We start from the raw sequence: 16,887 nt of genomic DNA on the forward strand, positions 1-16,887 counted from the left end.
TAATGAGGATGCCAAAGTCATAAGACAAAATGTATCCAAGCTAAAGGAAGAAAAGAGTGGGAAGGCTTGCCAAGCACAGCGAGGCTGATGATAAATGAGATGAAAGCAAAGTGCTCATCGTTGCAGGGAGGAAGAACCCCTTGAAGTTTCTTCCTGATGGGCCAAAGGATCCAACGACTCTGCACAAAGCGATTAATCAGCGCAACTCTGCCTTGGCCTTGTGCACTCCAGTGAGACTGAGCGCCACTCATACCAACAGTTACACGTAAGTCAGCCCTGGGTTTTGAGAAGCGTCAAAGGCCTTGGGAGATGGTCTTGTGCAGTGGTTCCCAACCTGCAGCCCATGGGCTGCTTGTGGCCCAATCAGCACAGAGCTACAGCCCGTGTAATATCCTCAGGGCCATATGGGTAGTAGTGGATGTGGCCCACAATGGTAAATAGGTTGAGAACCACTGGTCTAGTGCCACAGTGGTGTTAAGGAAAGAAGAATTTGGCCTAGAGTATGGTGGTGGGCTCCCTCCAACTAGACACTTCCCCAGAAAGAACAGGGATCCATAAAATGAGAGTGGCATTGTACTGCCTGTCGGAAGGACCAGCATGGTGTCACTGTGCCTGGGCTTGCTGCAGCACTGGGGGACTGTGGACAGTGGCTCAGAATAGGATATGGAGGCAGCCGCGAAGGGATTGTGTTTATAACAAGAAAGCAAATGCAGAAAAGGAAACAGAAAGCTCCCCAGCTTGGGGTTCAATGAGCTTGAGGACCCTGGGTATGGAATTCTCTCTTTCCAAAGTCGTCTTCCCCAGTTTGCTTTCCAAGTAACAAATGAAGAGACCTTCCGTAAGCACCTGTGCAAGGGGAGGGTAAGGCTGAGTTGAGATTAACTCCTTGTTTACCAGGGACCAAACAGTTCTCCTGCACACTCCGTGGACAAAGCGCTGGAGAGACATACCTGAGGGTGCAAGCATGCACTGCTCAGTGGTATGTACAAGATGACCTAGTTCTAGAGGTCTCATTTCTCAGGTCCTGTGATGCTGTACTTCATTACCATGCAATAATAATAGACATCCTGGTATGAACCCTTTGCCACCTATCCTCTGCCAAAGCCCCATGTCAGCTGCGCTCTCATGGGGAGTGAAAATTCCACCTGCCATTCCAGACAATGTGTTCTTTCGCTGTGCAGCAGGAAAGTCAAATGGCCCTGTGTACAATGTGGTGTGTGTGGTTGGCATGCTGGCTGTCTTCAGGAGGCATGGGCTGCCTTTGTGGAAACAAGCAGTGATCTGTAAGAATTAATACATATGCAAACAGAGTGGAAACCATCAGGATGGAACATGATACTGGGAATGCGTCATGAAGCAGGAGCAAGCAAATATACTTTCCAATTAAAGGACCAAGAGGAGGCAGACAAGATTGTATGGGGGGCTGATTCTCATCATTTACACCTGTACAGAGTGGGTGCAAGAAGCCACCAGATCAGAGTGGTAGACTTTTACACTCACTCTGCAAGGTGTAAATGCTGACACAAAGTGCGGGGCACTAGAGAAGCAGCCCTACTGTTCACACATAGGAGATTGCACCCTTGGCCCACACCTGTGTGCTACCTTTAGTTTTTATTTTGAAACATCAGCCAGCCATCACAGGTAATAAACACAATGTGCTTATTTCCCTCTTCAAAAGGGAACTGTCAGAATCAAAGCAGCATGTTGCGGTAAGGGACCTTTTATACACTGAAAATCTCCTTTTATTAAATATTTGTATTTTGAGGTTTATGCAAACCACATAATTCAAGACTGTCTATGGCAAGGGCTTTATAACAGCTGGTGTCAGAGATGATGATTTACTGTTCTATGCAATTGTCTGCTCTGAGCTGTTCATGTGGAGGTTTCAACACTCTTAAGAGACCATTTTTCCTCAGTCTCTTGAGTGGTTGCTGTAACAGGTATGGCAATTTCCTGCAATATCCTGGACAACCCTTACTGAATTAAGTTAAACCTTAAGGAATTAAATTTAAGTATTTGAGGAGTTCATTATATTAAAATGCAAATGTTTATGTGTTGTTGTAGGATTGTATGTAATGTCTCTGGGGAAGACACGACTAATGTAAACCCTGGGAAGTGTTATCCGCATAAAAGAACTATTTGAAACAATATGCCAGACACGAATGGACTTCTAAAGTTAAGTGGGGTTCCCAGGATATCTCTAGGGGGAGGGGCATGCAATGTACCACCTCTGGTTAAGCAAGAAGGCAGCCTTTTGAAGCTTCGCTTTGAGAAGGGGACCTGTGTCTGCTGGTCACCTGTTACACAATGACAAAGTCTGAGGCCCAACTGGTATAAAGGCATGGGTGTTCATGTTCTGAGCAAAAGGTGTTATGAACTTGTGAGCACAGAAATATCCCTGTGTGAGGTTTGAAGGACTGACTCTTACCAGAGCCCTTGTGGGAGCTGAGGTGATCTCTGATAATCTTATTAGCGTACGTGTAGGTATTTTTATTAATAAGTTCTTAGTAATGCTTTCACCTTAAAAATAAATGTGCTTCCTTAGGAAAAGCTGTGTGGTACCTTATAATTGTGGGTTTATAGTCACTGAAGAGAAAGCAAAGCAGGCCTGCTTAGGCAGTCTGACCTGCTGGGGAATTCACAGTGTAGGCTGAGAGCCGTGCAGTCTGGAAGGAGAAAGATATGGATCTCTACCAGGAGTGATGACAGCTGAGGAGCTGGGAGTCTAGAGTGGGTGCCTGTGCTGAACCACAGATGGGGGAATACAAGTGCAGTCACCCTGAACTGTGACAGTTGCTTAATACAAGTTTCACTCCATACAGTACCTACTCCTATCTGGATTTGCCGCTTGACTATATACTTTGAATTGGCCTCTCTCCTCTCTCCCTCTGGGTTTGGTTCTCCTCCTCCTCACACCAGCTTTATACTGGGGTGTATCCATTGACTTCAGTGGAGTTACTCTTGATATGCCCTGCTATGAGGGCAGAATCAAGCCCAGGGCCTTTAACACAAGTTTCACTCTAACAGCATGAAGTGGTCTTTTGCTGAAAGGCCGAGATCGGGGGTGAAATCCTGGTGCCATTGAAGTCAGTGGTAGAAAGGGTCTCCCTCTGTAGGAAAGGCTATTGTATTCGTTTACTTTTACAACACTGATAAGGACAGCCTCCATGAGGAACGAAGCACTTCTCATTTGGGTTTTGTCACAGGGTGAGACTGGCTCTTTAAGAAGGAGAGGGGCCAGTGCTCCTGTGACTTATCAGCACACTCCAATTTGGCCAATTAATTGGTGTTCAAAGAAGGGACCTGGGTCCTAGAGGAGGAAAGACCTGGTGAGTCAGGGCTTCCTGAGAGGAGGAGAATGAGTGGGAGATGACAGCTGGCAGAGAGCCTATGTGGTTCCTGGAAGACGGCTGAAAGGAGGAGAGTAGCAAGATGGGTTTGCTGGCTGGTGTCCCCAAGCCAGAGAGCCAAGGGCTGAAGAGGGCTGAAGGCAGGGCAGCAGTGGAGGAGCTTACCTGTTGACATCTCCCAGGCTGGAGAGCTGGACCCAGAGGAACAGTGAGGGCCAGGATGTGAGGAATGTTCCCCTGGCAAGGATGGTCCCAGCAGAGGGGCTGTGGGCATTACAAAGGGCAAGAGTGGGCTTGCATTCCAGAAGGAAGGGCTTGGGTAGCTGGTCAGGGCCAGAAGATGTGATATGTAGGGCATGGAGGGATGAGAAGTCGGGTGATCTTAATGACTGTTTGCACGGGGGATGATAAATGAGTTTTATGTCGTGACTTTTGCTATGAACTATTTTGCATGAGGCTTTAATAAGAAACCAGCTCCAGTGAGGGGTATTACTGAGAGAGCAGAGCTTGCATTAAGTTAGTGGGTTACTTGAGAGGGGACACTGAGGCCAGGTGCTGCTGAGCCACCCCAGGCCATGGGGAGGAATAGAGGAGGCCCTCAGGGTGCAGCTGACCCTGTTACAGGCACCATGTAGGGTTTGTTTATAACTGTCTTTCTGGCTTTTTTCAGTATTAGGCTTGAGGGTTACAGAGGTGAAAGTAAGAGTATCCGAGAAGCATTAGGAGTTAAAAATAAGCACGGGGGGAAAAGTCTTTCCCTGTATTTCAGTCCTGAATACTTCTTCCCTTCCCCGTTCTGATGAGGCACCTCAAACCTGACCTGCAACATCTCCTGGTGTTCCAGTTATGGGTCCCTCATCTTCAATGTGTCTCGATTCTGACCAGCAGCCTGCTCTCCCTATTCCAGTCCTGACCTTCCCAGACAGCTCTGCCAAGGCACCTCACTCCTGACCTGAACATCTGTTATTCAGTTCCAGGGCTTCCTCTGAGCAGCAATTGCCAGTTGTGTCCAATAATTATACACTGGTTTTGTTAACTGCAAAAATTAGTCCCAATGTGACATTATGAAGCATAAGTGAAAAGCTAGTTCTCCACTGCACTGAACCCTCCAGCCCTCTGCCCTACATCCTTGTCCTTCATCTGCAGCCAGCCACGAGTGCTCTTGAATCATGCTGAAAGAGCCACCTTAAGTGGGTTTGGAAATGTAATTGTGTCCTTTAAATACCCCCCTTCCCCAACTGCAGCTGTGCTGTAGCTACTGATAAAACACTCACATTCTGGCAGCAGCAGTCCTGGGTTCCCGGGATACTAACGCGTCTGGGAGTGGGTGCCCATGTGAACAGACAAGACACACACAAGGAGGGGGAGGGAAAAGTCAGCCATGTGCAAAATAGTAACAAGTCAGAAAGTCCTGTAAAGTACATTAAACACCAGACTGATGAGTCTCCTCCTCCAGTGTCACTGATGGACAAATCTCAAAGTTTGGAGGTTAAGTTCAGAAAGTACCTAAGAGAGTATTCTGCCTTCTTTGGTCTAGCTATCAGGATGCATAGAGCAGGCTTTCCTGGAAGACTACGTGCTTCCAGGTAGATTAGAAATGTTTCTGTGGTACTGTGTTTCCTCTTTCAGGCCTGGATCACAGAACCATTGAAGTAGGAAGGCCTGATTCTCCATTGCCTTTACACCATGAATGCAAGCGGGTGTATAAACTACCCAATCAAACAGTAGTGTCTTATGCTCACTTTGCACTGGTGTCAATGACCATACGAGGTGCAGGACAATGTGGAGTGAAGTCCCGAGCTGGAGAGGGCCTGTTAGATAAACCAGCCCATCTCTCCAATGAAGTGTTGTTCCATACCTTTCCACCCTGCCCATGCCATAGCCTCTCTCCCCCTTTGAGTGGGCAGCACAGTGGCAGGTGGCAGTATCGTTTCAGTCTGTTCCACACTGAGCTAGAGGTTCCCCTACAAAGGTGAATTCGCCAAGAGGTGTGGTACTTATATGCTATGAACTAAGCACACCCAAGAATCCTGCTCTCTGGCACTCTCCGCAAACAGGATGAGAAACACATGGAGTAAGTTATCCAGGAAGATCATTAGGGCAAAGAGACTACAGGAGTTCCAGAGACACCTAGGAGATGGAAAGAGGAGCCTGATGAATAGACAGGGGACTGTGATTCATACTCTGCCATTCTCTAGTGCCTGCCACCCAAGGATCTCAAAGCCCTTCACTAAAATTAGTGAATGACGCCCCTCCCTGATGCAGTTAAATATGAATATCCATGCAGCAAAGATGGAGAAAGTCAGGCTCAGAGAATCAAAGTGGCTTGCCCAACATCACATAGAAGTCTGCAGCAGAGCAGAAGATCATGCAGATGTCCTGCCTCCTAAGTCCTATGCTTTAGCCACAAGACCATCTTTTCCAGGTCCATGAACCACAGGTATGACTCAAACTACATATCACGTGGTATGTGGGTTGGCTTAAGTACAGTATCAACATAATCCATCATAGTGACACTGATTAAACTTACAAAGGTGGCACTCCAACTCTTCTAGGTGTAGTATGATGGGTCAAAGTCTGAGGATGATTGTCTCATGCTCTTATGCCCTTATGGAGGAGAAGCTGTTCTCTAAAGTTTGGAAGCTTTTAGCTTTTCATGCCTCTCAGTTTTTCATTTTACAGCAATTTAACTCAGAGCAGGGACATCAGCAGCCAGTATTTATATTCTCTCTGGTTAAGGCTATTTTAAAACTTATTTAGTGCTGCAGGGTGTTTTGTGTTTTTTTTTTAAATTCCCTTGGTTTCCTTTCTTTCTTTTTTGATGCTTCATTTCACAATCCTCCCAGGTGAAGGTCAAAGCCAAATAGACAGAACAGAACCTGTTTGCTTCAGAATCCAGTGCTCAGAAACAATAAAGAATAAAAGGGAAGTCCTGCAAATCACTATCATGCTAAAGAATCCAACACAGGCTGCACAATGACTGACAACCCTCAGCTTGCATCACTCCTGTTTATCAGGATAATTGAAATGCTCTTCAGGAAAGTTGCTCAGATTCAGAAAGATCTTTATTTTCCTGTTAGCTATGATCACTCGCATTCACATTCACTGTGAAAGCATTAATGGGATAAACTCTGCTTAGATTTAACCTGTTTTGTAAAAATAAGCTTTTATCAAATGTAAGTATTTGCATTAGCAATGATCTTAGGTGACTACAATTGCAGTGTTTTCCACTTCAATGGAGCCATCATTCTGAGGATCCCAAAGCAATTTACAAAAATTAATTAAAAGAGCCTCGTATCCTCCCAGCTGTGAAGTAGACAGGTGTAACTACCCTGATTTTACAGATGGGGAAACTGAGGTACAGACTGGTGAAGGCATGCAAAATGGCGTAGGTTGTGCATGTACATTGGGTAATTGTGCATGTATGTGGCCAGTTAAATGTGTAACTCTTCTTACTATTCACAGTTACTCGATCTGCATATGTAATTTATTCATATGCTTGTGTACCTATTTTTGTAAGCATAAAAGTGTGTGCCTACATTTGAAAAATCAAGTCATAAATGATGTGACTGAGCCCACAGAATGTAATAGTGGCAGAGTCAGGAATAGACCCTGGGTGTCCTAACACCTGGGTCATGCATCTGGGCATCCCTCTTCTTACCTGGATGCAGAAGACTTAGCCTTCAGCAAAGCTTCCCTGTTTCTCTCCAGTCTTTGAATATGGATTATCCAGTCTAACATACATCTCTGTTCCTAGTGCATTAATGAAAGAGCTGTACTTATCCCTTTAAAACAGTTGGCTTATAAAAAGCACCCTTTCTTCCTCCCAAGGAGCAAAGAGAAGAAGTCCATTAAAGAGGAGACGCAGTAAAGTCTCATCATTACAGCAGGGACTGAGGTACAGAAGACCTGAGGGGAATTCATCTCTGCGTTACACAGCCCTCTTAGTCAATTCCTCGCAGCGCAAGAGCATGCCCCCACCTAGCAGAGAGCCATCTCTGACAACTCTGTCCACAGATGCCCCAGTGCAGGGAGTGTCTGGGGGTGGATATATGGACCAGAGGAAGAAGGGGGGCAGGAAAAGGCAAGGCCGAGGCAGATGTGTCCCAAAGACTCTCCTGTGCAGCAAGCAACATACGGGATATGGAGAGATGGGAGGTGCAAATCAGGGCAGCCCTAGCCTGCACTTTGGCCCCCAGCAGTATAGAGAAGGTGCAATCACCTCGCCTCTATTCCCACATCCTGCCTTAGTGCTGGTGTAGGGATAAATTTGACCCTTGACTGCTGTCCTTCCCCTTGCTAGGTGACCTTGGGCAAGTCACTTCCCCTCGTTGTGCTTCACTCTCCCCATCACTGAAATGGAAACTCTCCATTGTGAAGTGCAATGCGTTCCTTAGCTGAAAAGCACAACATGAGGGCCCGGTATCATTATTCAGCTCAAGCTCTGTAAGAGCAGCTGGCTGCTTCCAAAGCGGCTAACTCAGTAACGATGGTACCCTGTAAATCCTCCGCAGGCAATGAATCCCCTTTTACTCAAGAGGTTTATTCGGTTACTCCCTGTTAGTTTCAGTACAGGAGGCATTTTAATGCAGAAATTCGATGAATTACCAAGGACTGGTGTCAATACCCTCCTCACTATGCCAGAAACGTTAAGCTTCAGGTGGCACTGATTGCATTATGGGCCTAATCACATTCACTTCACCCCAGATAACTGTGTGAGAAGGGGTCAGATTTCCTCAGCTGCCTTTGTGAGTATGCTAAGTTTATTATACCCTCCATTGTTCCAGACAGGAGAAGGGCTTGCATGCCCTAACCTCATCTGTAATTATCCATTTTGGTTAACGGGGCACGGGCAGTTCTGCCTTGTGAGATCTACTTAATAGGATATTATTTATCAAGTCAATATTCTCCCCCTGTAGGCTTTTCTCTCCCTGCATTTCCCTCTGCTATGCATTCTGCCCTTGCGCAACATTTCAAAGACTGAAAGCCCCTCCTGGAGAAACAGGACATGCAGGCCCTTTAACAAGGGAATGGGACAAGAGCCCTTCTTTCCCCATCTCTCTTTGATCGCAGTACAAGGTTTGGAGTTTCCGTGTAGCTCACACTCTGTTACTCCAGATTGTCTCCTTACACCCTGCCGGAGGGAATATTGTTGTTGTATCCTCACGGTTTGATCATTTCAAGGTTTCATTTTAAAAAGGCAATCAGATCGCAAGGTGACCGGAGCACTATTGAAGTGTCATTTGCAAAACACATCTCCTTTCAGCTGGAACGCTTTCAATTTCTGCCTTCTGCTATATGTCAGACTCTGTTCAGTTTAATGAGGGGAAAATGCCTTTATGAAAGCAGGAAATAGAAGGAGTCTTCTAGATGCTACAGAGATGGCATCTCTCACCCTGGAGCAATGTGGCTTTTTTGGGTGGAGGGGGTTTCTCATCATTTTGAAAGTCTTGCCTGATTTTCACGGTCATGCATTATTTGCCTGTCCATATCTGAGAGTTTGCAAAGCAAGGACTCACAATGCATATACCATAATGATATAGTAGCAAAGAAAACAAAGACTGTTTTGGGCTGCGTACATTGAGATATTATTATCATTAGCTATGACTCATGCTGTCCACGGTTAGGTCCATCTCAAGCATAATGGAAGTGTGGTGACTAGCGAAGCATTGTGAGCCTTCCACTAACTATCACACCAAATGGTTTTATTATGGTTATGGCTCTGAACTGGGACTCAGGAGATCTAGGTTCTATTCCTGGCTCTGCTGCATATTCCCATGTGACCAGGATGAGTTGCTTAGGTCACAGGTGGCCCGTAGGGCTGGTCAAAAAAATGATGGAAATTAAACAAAACCCCTCAAGTTTGTCATTGAAATTACAAATTTTCAAACAATGGTGATCAATGTGAGTGGCTGCTAATGCGGGGAGTTCACGCTGAGGTATTATGGGAGTGATTTTCAGAAGTGCTGAACCCCAGGGCTCCCACTGACTTAATAGAAGTTGTGAGTACTCAGCACTTTGAAAATCAGGCCTGGCCTGTCTCAAGTTGAACTCTTGAGATTTGAGGCGCTCAGAATCACTGGCCATTATTGAAAATGTTGGCCCTAATTTCTCTACATCTCAATTCCCCATCTATAGAATGGGGCTAATGACACTCCTGTACTATATAGGGGCATGTGAGGATGAAGTCACTGATGACTGGGTAGTGTTTAGATAAGCCAGTGATAAGCAGAACCCCACCCTCTATAGGAGTCCCCTTCCCAAGGACAGGTCAGCTTTGGGTCCCCATTTGCAGGTAAATTGAGCAGTGACTGTTTTGTGGGTGGTTCTCTATTTGCTTTGTTACCAATATCATTACGGCCAGTGAAGTGTTAGGGTGCAAAGGCTGCTTTCCTTAGGACCCTTAGCCCAGGGTGGGCACGCTGATAAACAAAACCAAACCGAAGAAGTACTAGACATACCTAGAATGCACAGCAGCCGCAAAGTTGCCGAGAAGCTGTTTTGTGATGTAAATTATCCCATTTCCTCCAGGTGCCTATTACTATCTGGCAGTTTTCCTGACGCCATTTATGTTTTTGTCACCTAAAGCGATTGAAGAATAAGTCAGAACACTATGTTTGGCCAGCTGTTACAGGATGTGAGTGTGAACGCAATACACAGTCATATAAGCACTTCTAGAGGTCATTATCGGTGCTTCAGGATGCCCCAGAAATATCTGCTTATGCTTGATAAACCATATTGGAGGGGGCGTGCACAGGAACATAAACAAGAGGGGGAGTTGCTAACATTCCTTTTCTCAAGGACACTGCCAGGAATCTGCGCTGTTATTGTTTCACCTCTGCATAGGAACTCTTCAGATTTAAAACTAACAGTATTGCCATAGTTAATGCTGTCTGGCTAAATCAGTTGTGAACTGAAGGGATGCTGCCATTAGATAACAAATAGACAAAGCCCAGGACATTGTTGTTGTTTCAGACCCTGCTGGCTCAATCCTGCTCCCATTGAAGTCAATGGAACATGTCCCGCTGGTTCCAAGGAGAACTGGATCAGTCCCGGAGAGGGAATAGGAGTGGTTGAACGAGTAGGGTTGTCACCTGTCCCAGTTTGTGCCTGTTAGTCTTATAGATGGGCTCGAGATTAATTCAAAATCACAGCTCCGGCAAGCAACTGGGCCCCAACCATAGGCAAAATACACCTCCAGGCATGCTGATCACTCACAAAAGCCATTATGGTGTAAAGGAGCTGCAGTGATCAGCACATTAACCTCTCTTCTGTCTCCAGAGCACTCCCTCTGCAGCATGCTACAGCCCCTGCTGACTCAGACTCTCCTTGTCTTCTGTTCTTCCACCCCTGATGCACAAAGAGCTCTTTCCCTGAGGTTGAGTTTCCATGGTTACCTAAAGGGTGCTGAGGCACACTGGACTGAGCAGCGCCCCCTACAGCCTATTGGGAAACTTATTACCAGGAGTGAATTTCCCCTTTAATGCTCTGTTACCTCATCAACACCTACGCTATACCGGAGAAATTACACTCATTGGTCTAGAGCCTAGAAGCCCTAATTATGGACCACTGTGCTAATTGCTGTGCAAACATGTAACTAAAAGACAGTCCCTGCTCCAAAGAGCTAACAATCTGAGCCGTGCCGTGTCACACAGCTCTTGAAAGGCAGGGCGAGGCCAGATTGGCTAGGGAAAGAACTTGTAGCTGAGAATTTGGTGCATTAGTATCACTCATCTGTTACTTTTGTGGAGTACAACTGATACTTGTTAGCTATTGTTTGCATGACATGTCACATAGGAATAAAATTGGCCAGGTCTTTCCCCAAGGAGCTTTCACAGTAGATTAGAAATAACATGGCAAAGAATGACAAACAAACAAAGGGGAACAAGGAGGGTTACAGCAGCATGAGATCTTCTCAACCCACTCATTCTCATGCTACCCTTTCCCCAGTTGTTTGGGCCCACTGCCTATTGTAGTGTTGCGGTGCTTTCCTTCCATGTCGCTGTGTTCTATGGAGTACGAATAGACCCTGGCGGAGAACAATGTCTCCCTTTTCATTTGCTCTTTCTAACATACTTTGTTTAACACACAAGAACTGCCCAGAATAAAATAAAAACATACGAACAACCCAACCATAAACTGCTACTCATGAGGCACCTGAAATCCAGAACCGCCTGCTGTGAAATCATAGCTGGATCTCTCAGTCCCGGAAGGAATAGCTAAAGATAGCTCTCAAAGAGATCTACAGGAATTAACAAATTAAACCTCTCAGCTGCTCTCTGCCCATTATGCTCATTTTACCATTTATCATTTTAGCTTGGGGAAACCGAGGCATAGAGCAGTCTAGTGACTTGGCCAAGGTCACTCATCAGATTAGTGACAGAGCTAAGAATAAAACCCAAGAGCCTTGATCCCAGCATCTGACTCGAACCATGAGACAACATTGCTTAACATCATTGTTTTCCCATCAGTATCTAAACTTCTTAAACATTGTTAAATATTCCCTTCCCCTGCATTTAACTTTGGAACTCAACTTAACTTTCTTTTATGTCAATGACAATTTGAGAAGACAGAGGCGGTCTGATGGTAGATAACTGTGCTGCTCTAGGTGCACTGAGATTCTTTGCTGATGGGTGCCCTAACCAACCTTAAGCAGATAGAGATAAATGAAAACAATGAGCACCTCTCCCTCAATCCCCCGTATGCTTATGAACACCGTCTGCCCACCTACAGCACCAGAGAGTGGATGCCAGAGGCTTAACTGACAGCTGCCAAGGACATGGAATCTATGAAGTCGAGAACGTAACATTTCATTTTCACCTGGTGCGGAGGATGGTTCTGTGGAAATGATAGAGCTGTCACTGAAGTGTCAGAATGAGAAAATTAACAGTGACTATTTTTTCTCTCTGGTGTTCTATTTTTAATGAAGTGTATGACATGTTGGGGGAAATCTGTGTGGGAGAGGGGGAACAGGAGGCGTGCTTAGCTCTTTTTGACACAGAAATGGGGCTGTGCACTTTATGTGTGCCATGCAAAAATGGGATTACATTAAAAGAAAACAGCTGGGGCCTTGTGGATCATCATTTCTAATCCATCATCCATTTCTTACCATACATGATTTGTGGTTGCTAGTCTGCTCACTTAAGACCTTCGAGAGTGCAGAGGGAGAGACTTGTTGACAGGTCTGGCTGAGAGCTTCCCCAAATTTATGACATCGTCTCTTTCTAAATAATATAATAATGCAAAAACTTGGAAGGGCTGCTCCTGACTGATCAGTTTCTGAATTCAATGAGCTCCTTTCCAGACTCCACTGTGTATGCCCTCTGCTATGGAGGGACTCCAGGGACCATGCAAAATAAATTCTTATGCTTTGAAAGGGGCCTGTAATCTAGAGGCCTGTGTCCTTCAGCCTCCCTTTGTGGTGAGATATGGAGCTACAACAACCTGACGCCATCCTTTTATGTCACCACACCCAATTCTGCATTTATCAAATCCTTGTTGTGATCTGAGCCCTCCTGGCCAGGTCCTCAACAGTCTCTGTCCCCTTCAGCGGATGGGGTCAAAGTTCCATGGTTCTAGCAGTGGCTAGTCAACCTTAGATCTCCTGGGTTTAAGACCTCCTTCTCAAAAAGCCCCTGGCTGGAGTAGGTAGAGGAACCCAGGCCTGCCCACTCCACTGGGTTTCAGCTCAGCATCCTTGTTTGGAACAGCCAGAGCCAGTCCTTCTCAGTCCCTTCGGGGCACCCTAGCTACTCCCTGCTGCTCCTGCTCTATAGGCTTCCCAAGCCTCTTGTCCTGCTTCTCCCTTGTTGGAGAGTTGGTTTGCCTGGAAGCCTCTCACCAGCCAGAGGGGGAGATCCTCTCCCTGGCAGTCACCCCACCCTACCCTCCTGCCTTACAACCTTTTATCCTCACAGTCGCTGTGGGGCTGCCAATCAGTTCTGGCTGAGCAAGCAGTTGCCTTGTTAGCCCTTTGGCTGCCGAACCAGCATGGGGTGGATAGAGTCCATGACAGGGCCACTAAGCTTCTAGCATCATAGAACAGTGACAGTGGAAGAGTGACTGTACAAATTGTCACCGTGGAGCTTTCGTACTCATTCTTTCAGGGATGCAAGATGATTTTTTCTCTATTTACAAGTGAAAAGCTGACTTTCTATTCACTGTTGCCACAGATTCAGCCTGGGATCTGAGATCAACATAGCTGGACTATTCCTGCCTCTTGGGGTCCTCCCCAGTAATAAAGATTCCGCAGTCAGGACTTGGTCTGGCAACACTGGTTGATGAGGCATGAGGCAGACCAGCCCCAGCTTGCTCTCTTGTGGCTTTGCTGGCTGTGCAGTTTTAAGCGGAATGAAGACTTGGTTTTGAAAGCTGGGTATGCAGATGTGACTCAGAGAGACCTAGGGAGCAGGTAAGCTGAACAAGGAGGGGATATTTTGGGTGACTGCAATGGCACCTTAACAAGGAGATGTTTGGCATGAGAGAGAGAGAGGAAAGCCCATTGCTTCACTCAGACACAAATAAGGGCAGCAAGATGGTTGATGCATAGTTCTATTTGGGTGGTGCTAATAACTGGGAATCACTCAGTGTAATAGAGCAGATGCAGAGTGGTGGGAGACCTCTATTTCCTGTGACAACAACATTTAGCGTCATTTCAGACTAAAGTGAAGACAAATGTTGCACAGGTCTGTATTGGTTAAGATCTCTCCACACTCTGGAGAGAAACATTCCAGTGGCAAACTCTTCCTCTTATGCAAAATGGTGCCAAAGAACTGTAGAATGCCTCCTCCTCCTCAACCTACCTGTCAGCAATAGCAGAACACCTGGGTCCACCCCACCGTAGATTTGTGTCTCCTCAAAGAGGCAGGCCCCCCTCATTAGTTCACATCAAATTCTCTTCGTCAAGCCAGTGCAAACTCATTTGAACCAATTGCAACCCTGGTGGGCTTGGCCTTTCCGGACTGAATCCATTCCACTCATTAGTGGAGCAAGTGCATAGCCCCAGGGAGATGGTCTAACAGATCTCAGCTGAGGAAACTTTTGTCAGTTCTATACCTTTGGAGTCCTGGAATCATTCCCCTGGGTGAAAGCGTATTCCCACAGGCTATGGAAGGAGGGAACGAATTCAACTGGAGTTTTGCCATTACTCAGCAGGAACGATTTCAGTAGGGAGAGGCCCCTTTGATTACTTTCCCCCCGTACTGAGGCTGAGGGGTGCGTTTGGACTGAGAACCCCTAAAAAAAGTTGCAGTTACTTTTAATGCTTGAAAAGTGGCTGGAGTCCTGAATGTGGCCGAATCATAGATACAAGAGATGGAAAAGGTCTATCCAGGCCATCGCCCGCCACTGCCTAGATACAATCATCTAGAACTCTGTCCAGTATCTACTGGCTCTACTAGACATACCACAAAGCCAGTTAATTTGTAAGACAGAACACACACAGGAGCACGTACGCTGTATTGTATCTAAACCATATTTGAAATTTTTGCTTTGCCATTTAATTCAATATTTAATTAAAAGTGGTCAGTTCTACAACATTGTATATCTGAAATAAGTATATTTATTTTTACCTGTCTAGGTACACTGTTTCTATGTAGCAGCTGGCAAATGCTTTTACTTTAGCTTGGCAGCAGTGTTGTACATGAATGGAGTTTATTCATTCCTCAGAGTGCCCCACCATGCAATGCAGTACAATACAATGAACTACTGTACAGAACAATAGAGCACAGTGTAGTTGTATATAGTACAATAATATCTAGTATGACACATCCAAATTCAAAGCTATTCAATCATACAGGGCAAGATTGTGTGCACAAGTGTGGTAATTGCATAGGCAAGGCAAAAAACTACTTAGATAGCTGTGCATTTATACAAGGCACATATATATAAGGGCTGTCAAGTGATTAAAAAAATTAATCATGCGATTAAAAAAATTAATCATGATTAATCGCGCTGTTAAACAACAATAGAATACCATTTATTTTAAATATTTTTGGATGTTTACTACATTTTCAAATATATCAATTTCAATTACAATGCAGAATACAAAGTGTACAATGCTCACTATATATTTATTTTTTATTACAAATATTTGCACTGTAAAAAACAAAAAAACTGTATTTTTCAGTTCACCTCATACAAGTACTGTAATGCAATCTCTTTATCACGAAATTTGAACTTAGAATGTAGAATAATGTACAAAAAAACTGCATTCAAAAATAAAACAATGTAAAACTTTAGAGCCTGCAAGTCCATTCAGCCCTACTTCTTGTTCAGCCAATCACTCAGACAAACAAGGTTGGTTACAATTTGCAGGAGACAATGCTGCCAGCTTCTTGTCACCTGAAAGTGAGAACAGGCGTTCGCACGGCACTATTGTAGCTGGCGTTGGAAGATATTTATGTGTCAGATGTGCTAAAGATTCATATGTCCCTTCATGCTTAAGCCACCATTCCAGAGGACATGCTTCCATGCTGATGATAGGATCTGCTTGATAACGATCCAAAGCAATGCAGACTGACACATGTTCATTTTCATCATCTGAGTCAGATGCCACCACCAGAAGGTTGATTTTCCTTTTTGGTGCTTTGGTTTCTGTAGTTTCTGCATCAGAGTGTTGCTCTTTTAAGACTTCTAAAAGCATGCTCCACACCTGTAACTCTCAGATTTTGGACGGCACTTCAGATTCTTAAACCTTGGGTTGAGTGCTCTAGCTATTTTTAGAAATCTCACATCGGTACCTTCTTTGCATTTTGTCAAATCTGCTGTGAAAGTTCTTAAAATGAATATGTGCTGGGTCATCATCTGAGACTCCTATAACATCATCAGCATGGGAAGCATGTCCTCTGGAATGGTGGCCAAAGCATGAAGGGGCATACAAATGTTTAGCACAGGGATCGGCAACCTTTGGCATGTGGCCTGTCAGGGAAATCCGCTGGCGGGTCAGGACGGTTTGTTTACCTGCAGTGTCTGCAGGTTCAGCCAATAACAGCTCCCACTGGCTGCGGTTTGCCATTCCACCCCAATGGGGGCTGTGGGAAGCTGCGTGGGCCGAGGGATGTGAATGCCTGTTCTCACTTTCAGGTGACATTGTAAATAAGAAGCGGGCAGCAGTGTCTTCTGTCAATGTAAACAAACTTGTTTGTCTTAGTGATTGGCAGAATAAGAAGTAGGGCTGAGTAGACTTGTAGGCTCTAAAGTTTTACACTGTTTTGGTTTTGAGTGCAGTTATGTAAACAAAAAAAATCTGCATTTGTAAGTTACACTTTCATGATAAAGAGATTACACTTCAGTACTTGTCTGAGGTGAATAGAAAAATACTATTTCTTTTGTTTATCATTTTTACAGTGCATATATTTGTAATAAAAAATAATAATATAAAGTGAGCACTGTGCACTTTGTATTCTGGTTGTAATTGAAATCAATATTGAAAATGTAGAAAAACATCCAAAAATATTTAATACATTTCAATTGGTATTCTATTGTTATAAGTGCAATTAATCGCGATGAATTTTTTTAATCACAATTAATTTTTTTA

The 16,887-nt window shown here is 44.9% G+C and overlaps 1 long non-coding RNA gene across 1 annotated transcript in view; it reads left to right on the top strand.

Moving 5' to 3' along the window:
• The first annotated feature begins 13,637 nt into the window (after window positions 1-13,637).
• LOC141992036 (uncharacterized) overlaps window positions 13,638-16,887 on the top strand; it is a 79,200-nt gene continuing 75,950 nt past the window's right edge. Inside the window, exon 1 of the long non-coding RNA XR_012640518.1 lies at window positions 13,638-13,761. This is a non-coding gene — a long non-coding RNA (uncharacterized LOC141992036). The remainder of the gene's footprint in view (window positions 13,762-16,887) is intronic.

This window comes from Natator depressus, chromosome 8, assembly GCF_965152275.1.
Source record: "Natator depressus isolate rNatDep1 chromosome 8, rNatDep2.hap1, whole genome shotgun sequence".
Classification (NCBI taxonomy): Eukaryota; Metazoa; Chordata; order Testudines; family Cheloniidae; genus Natator; species Natator depressus.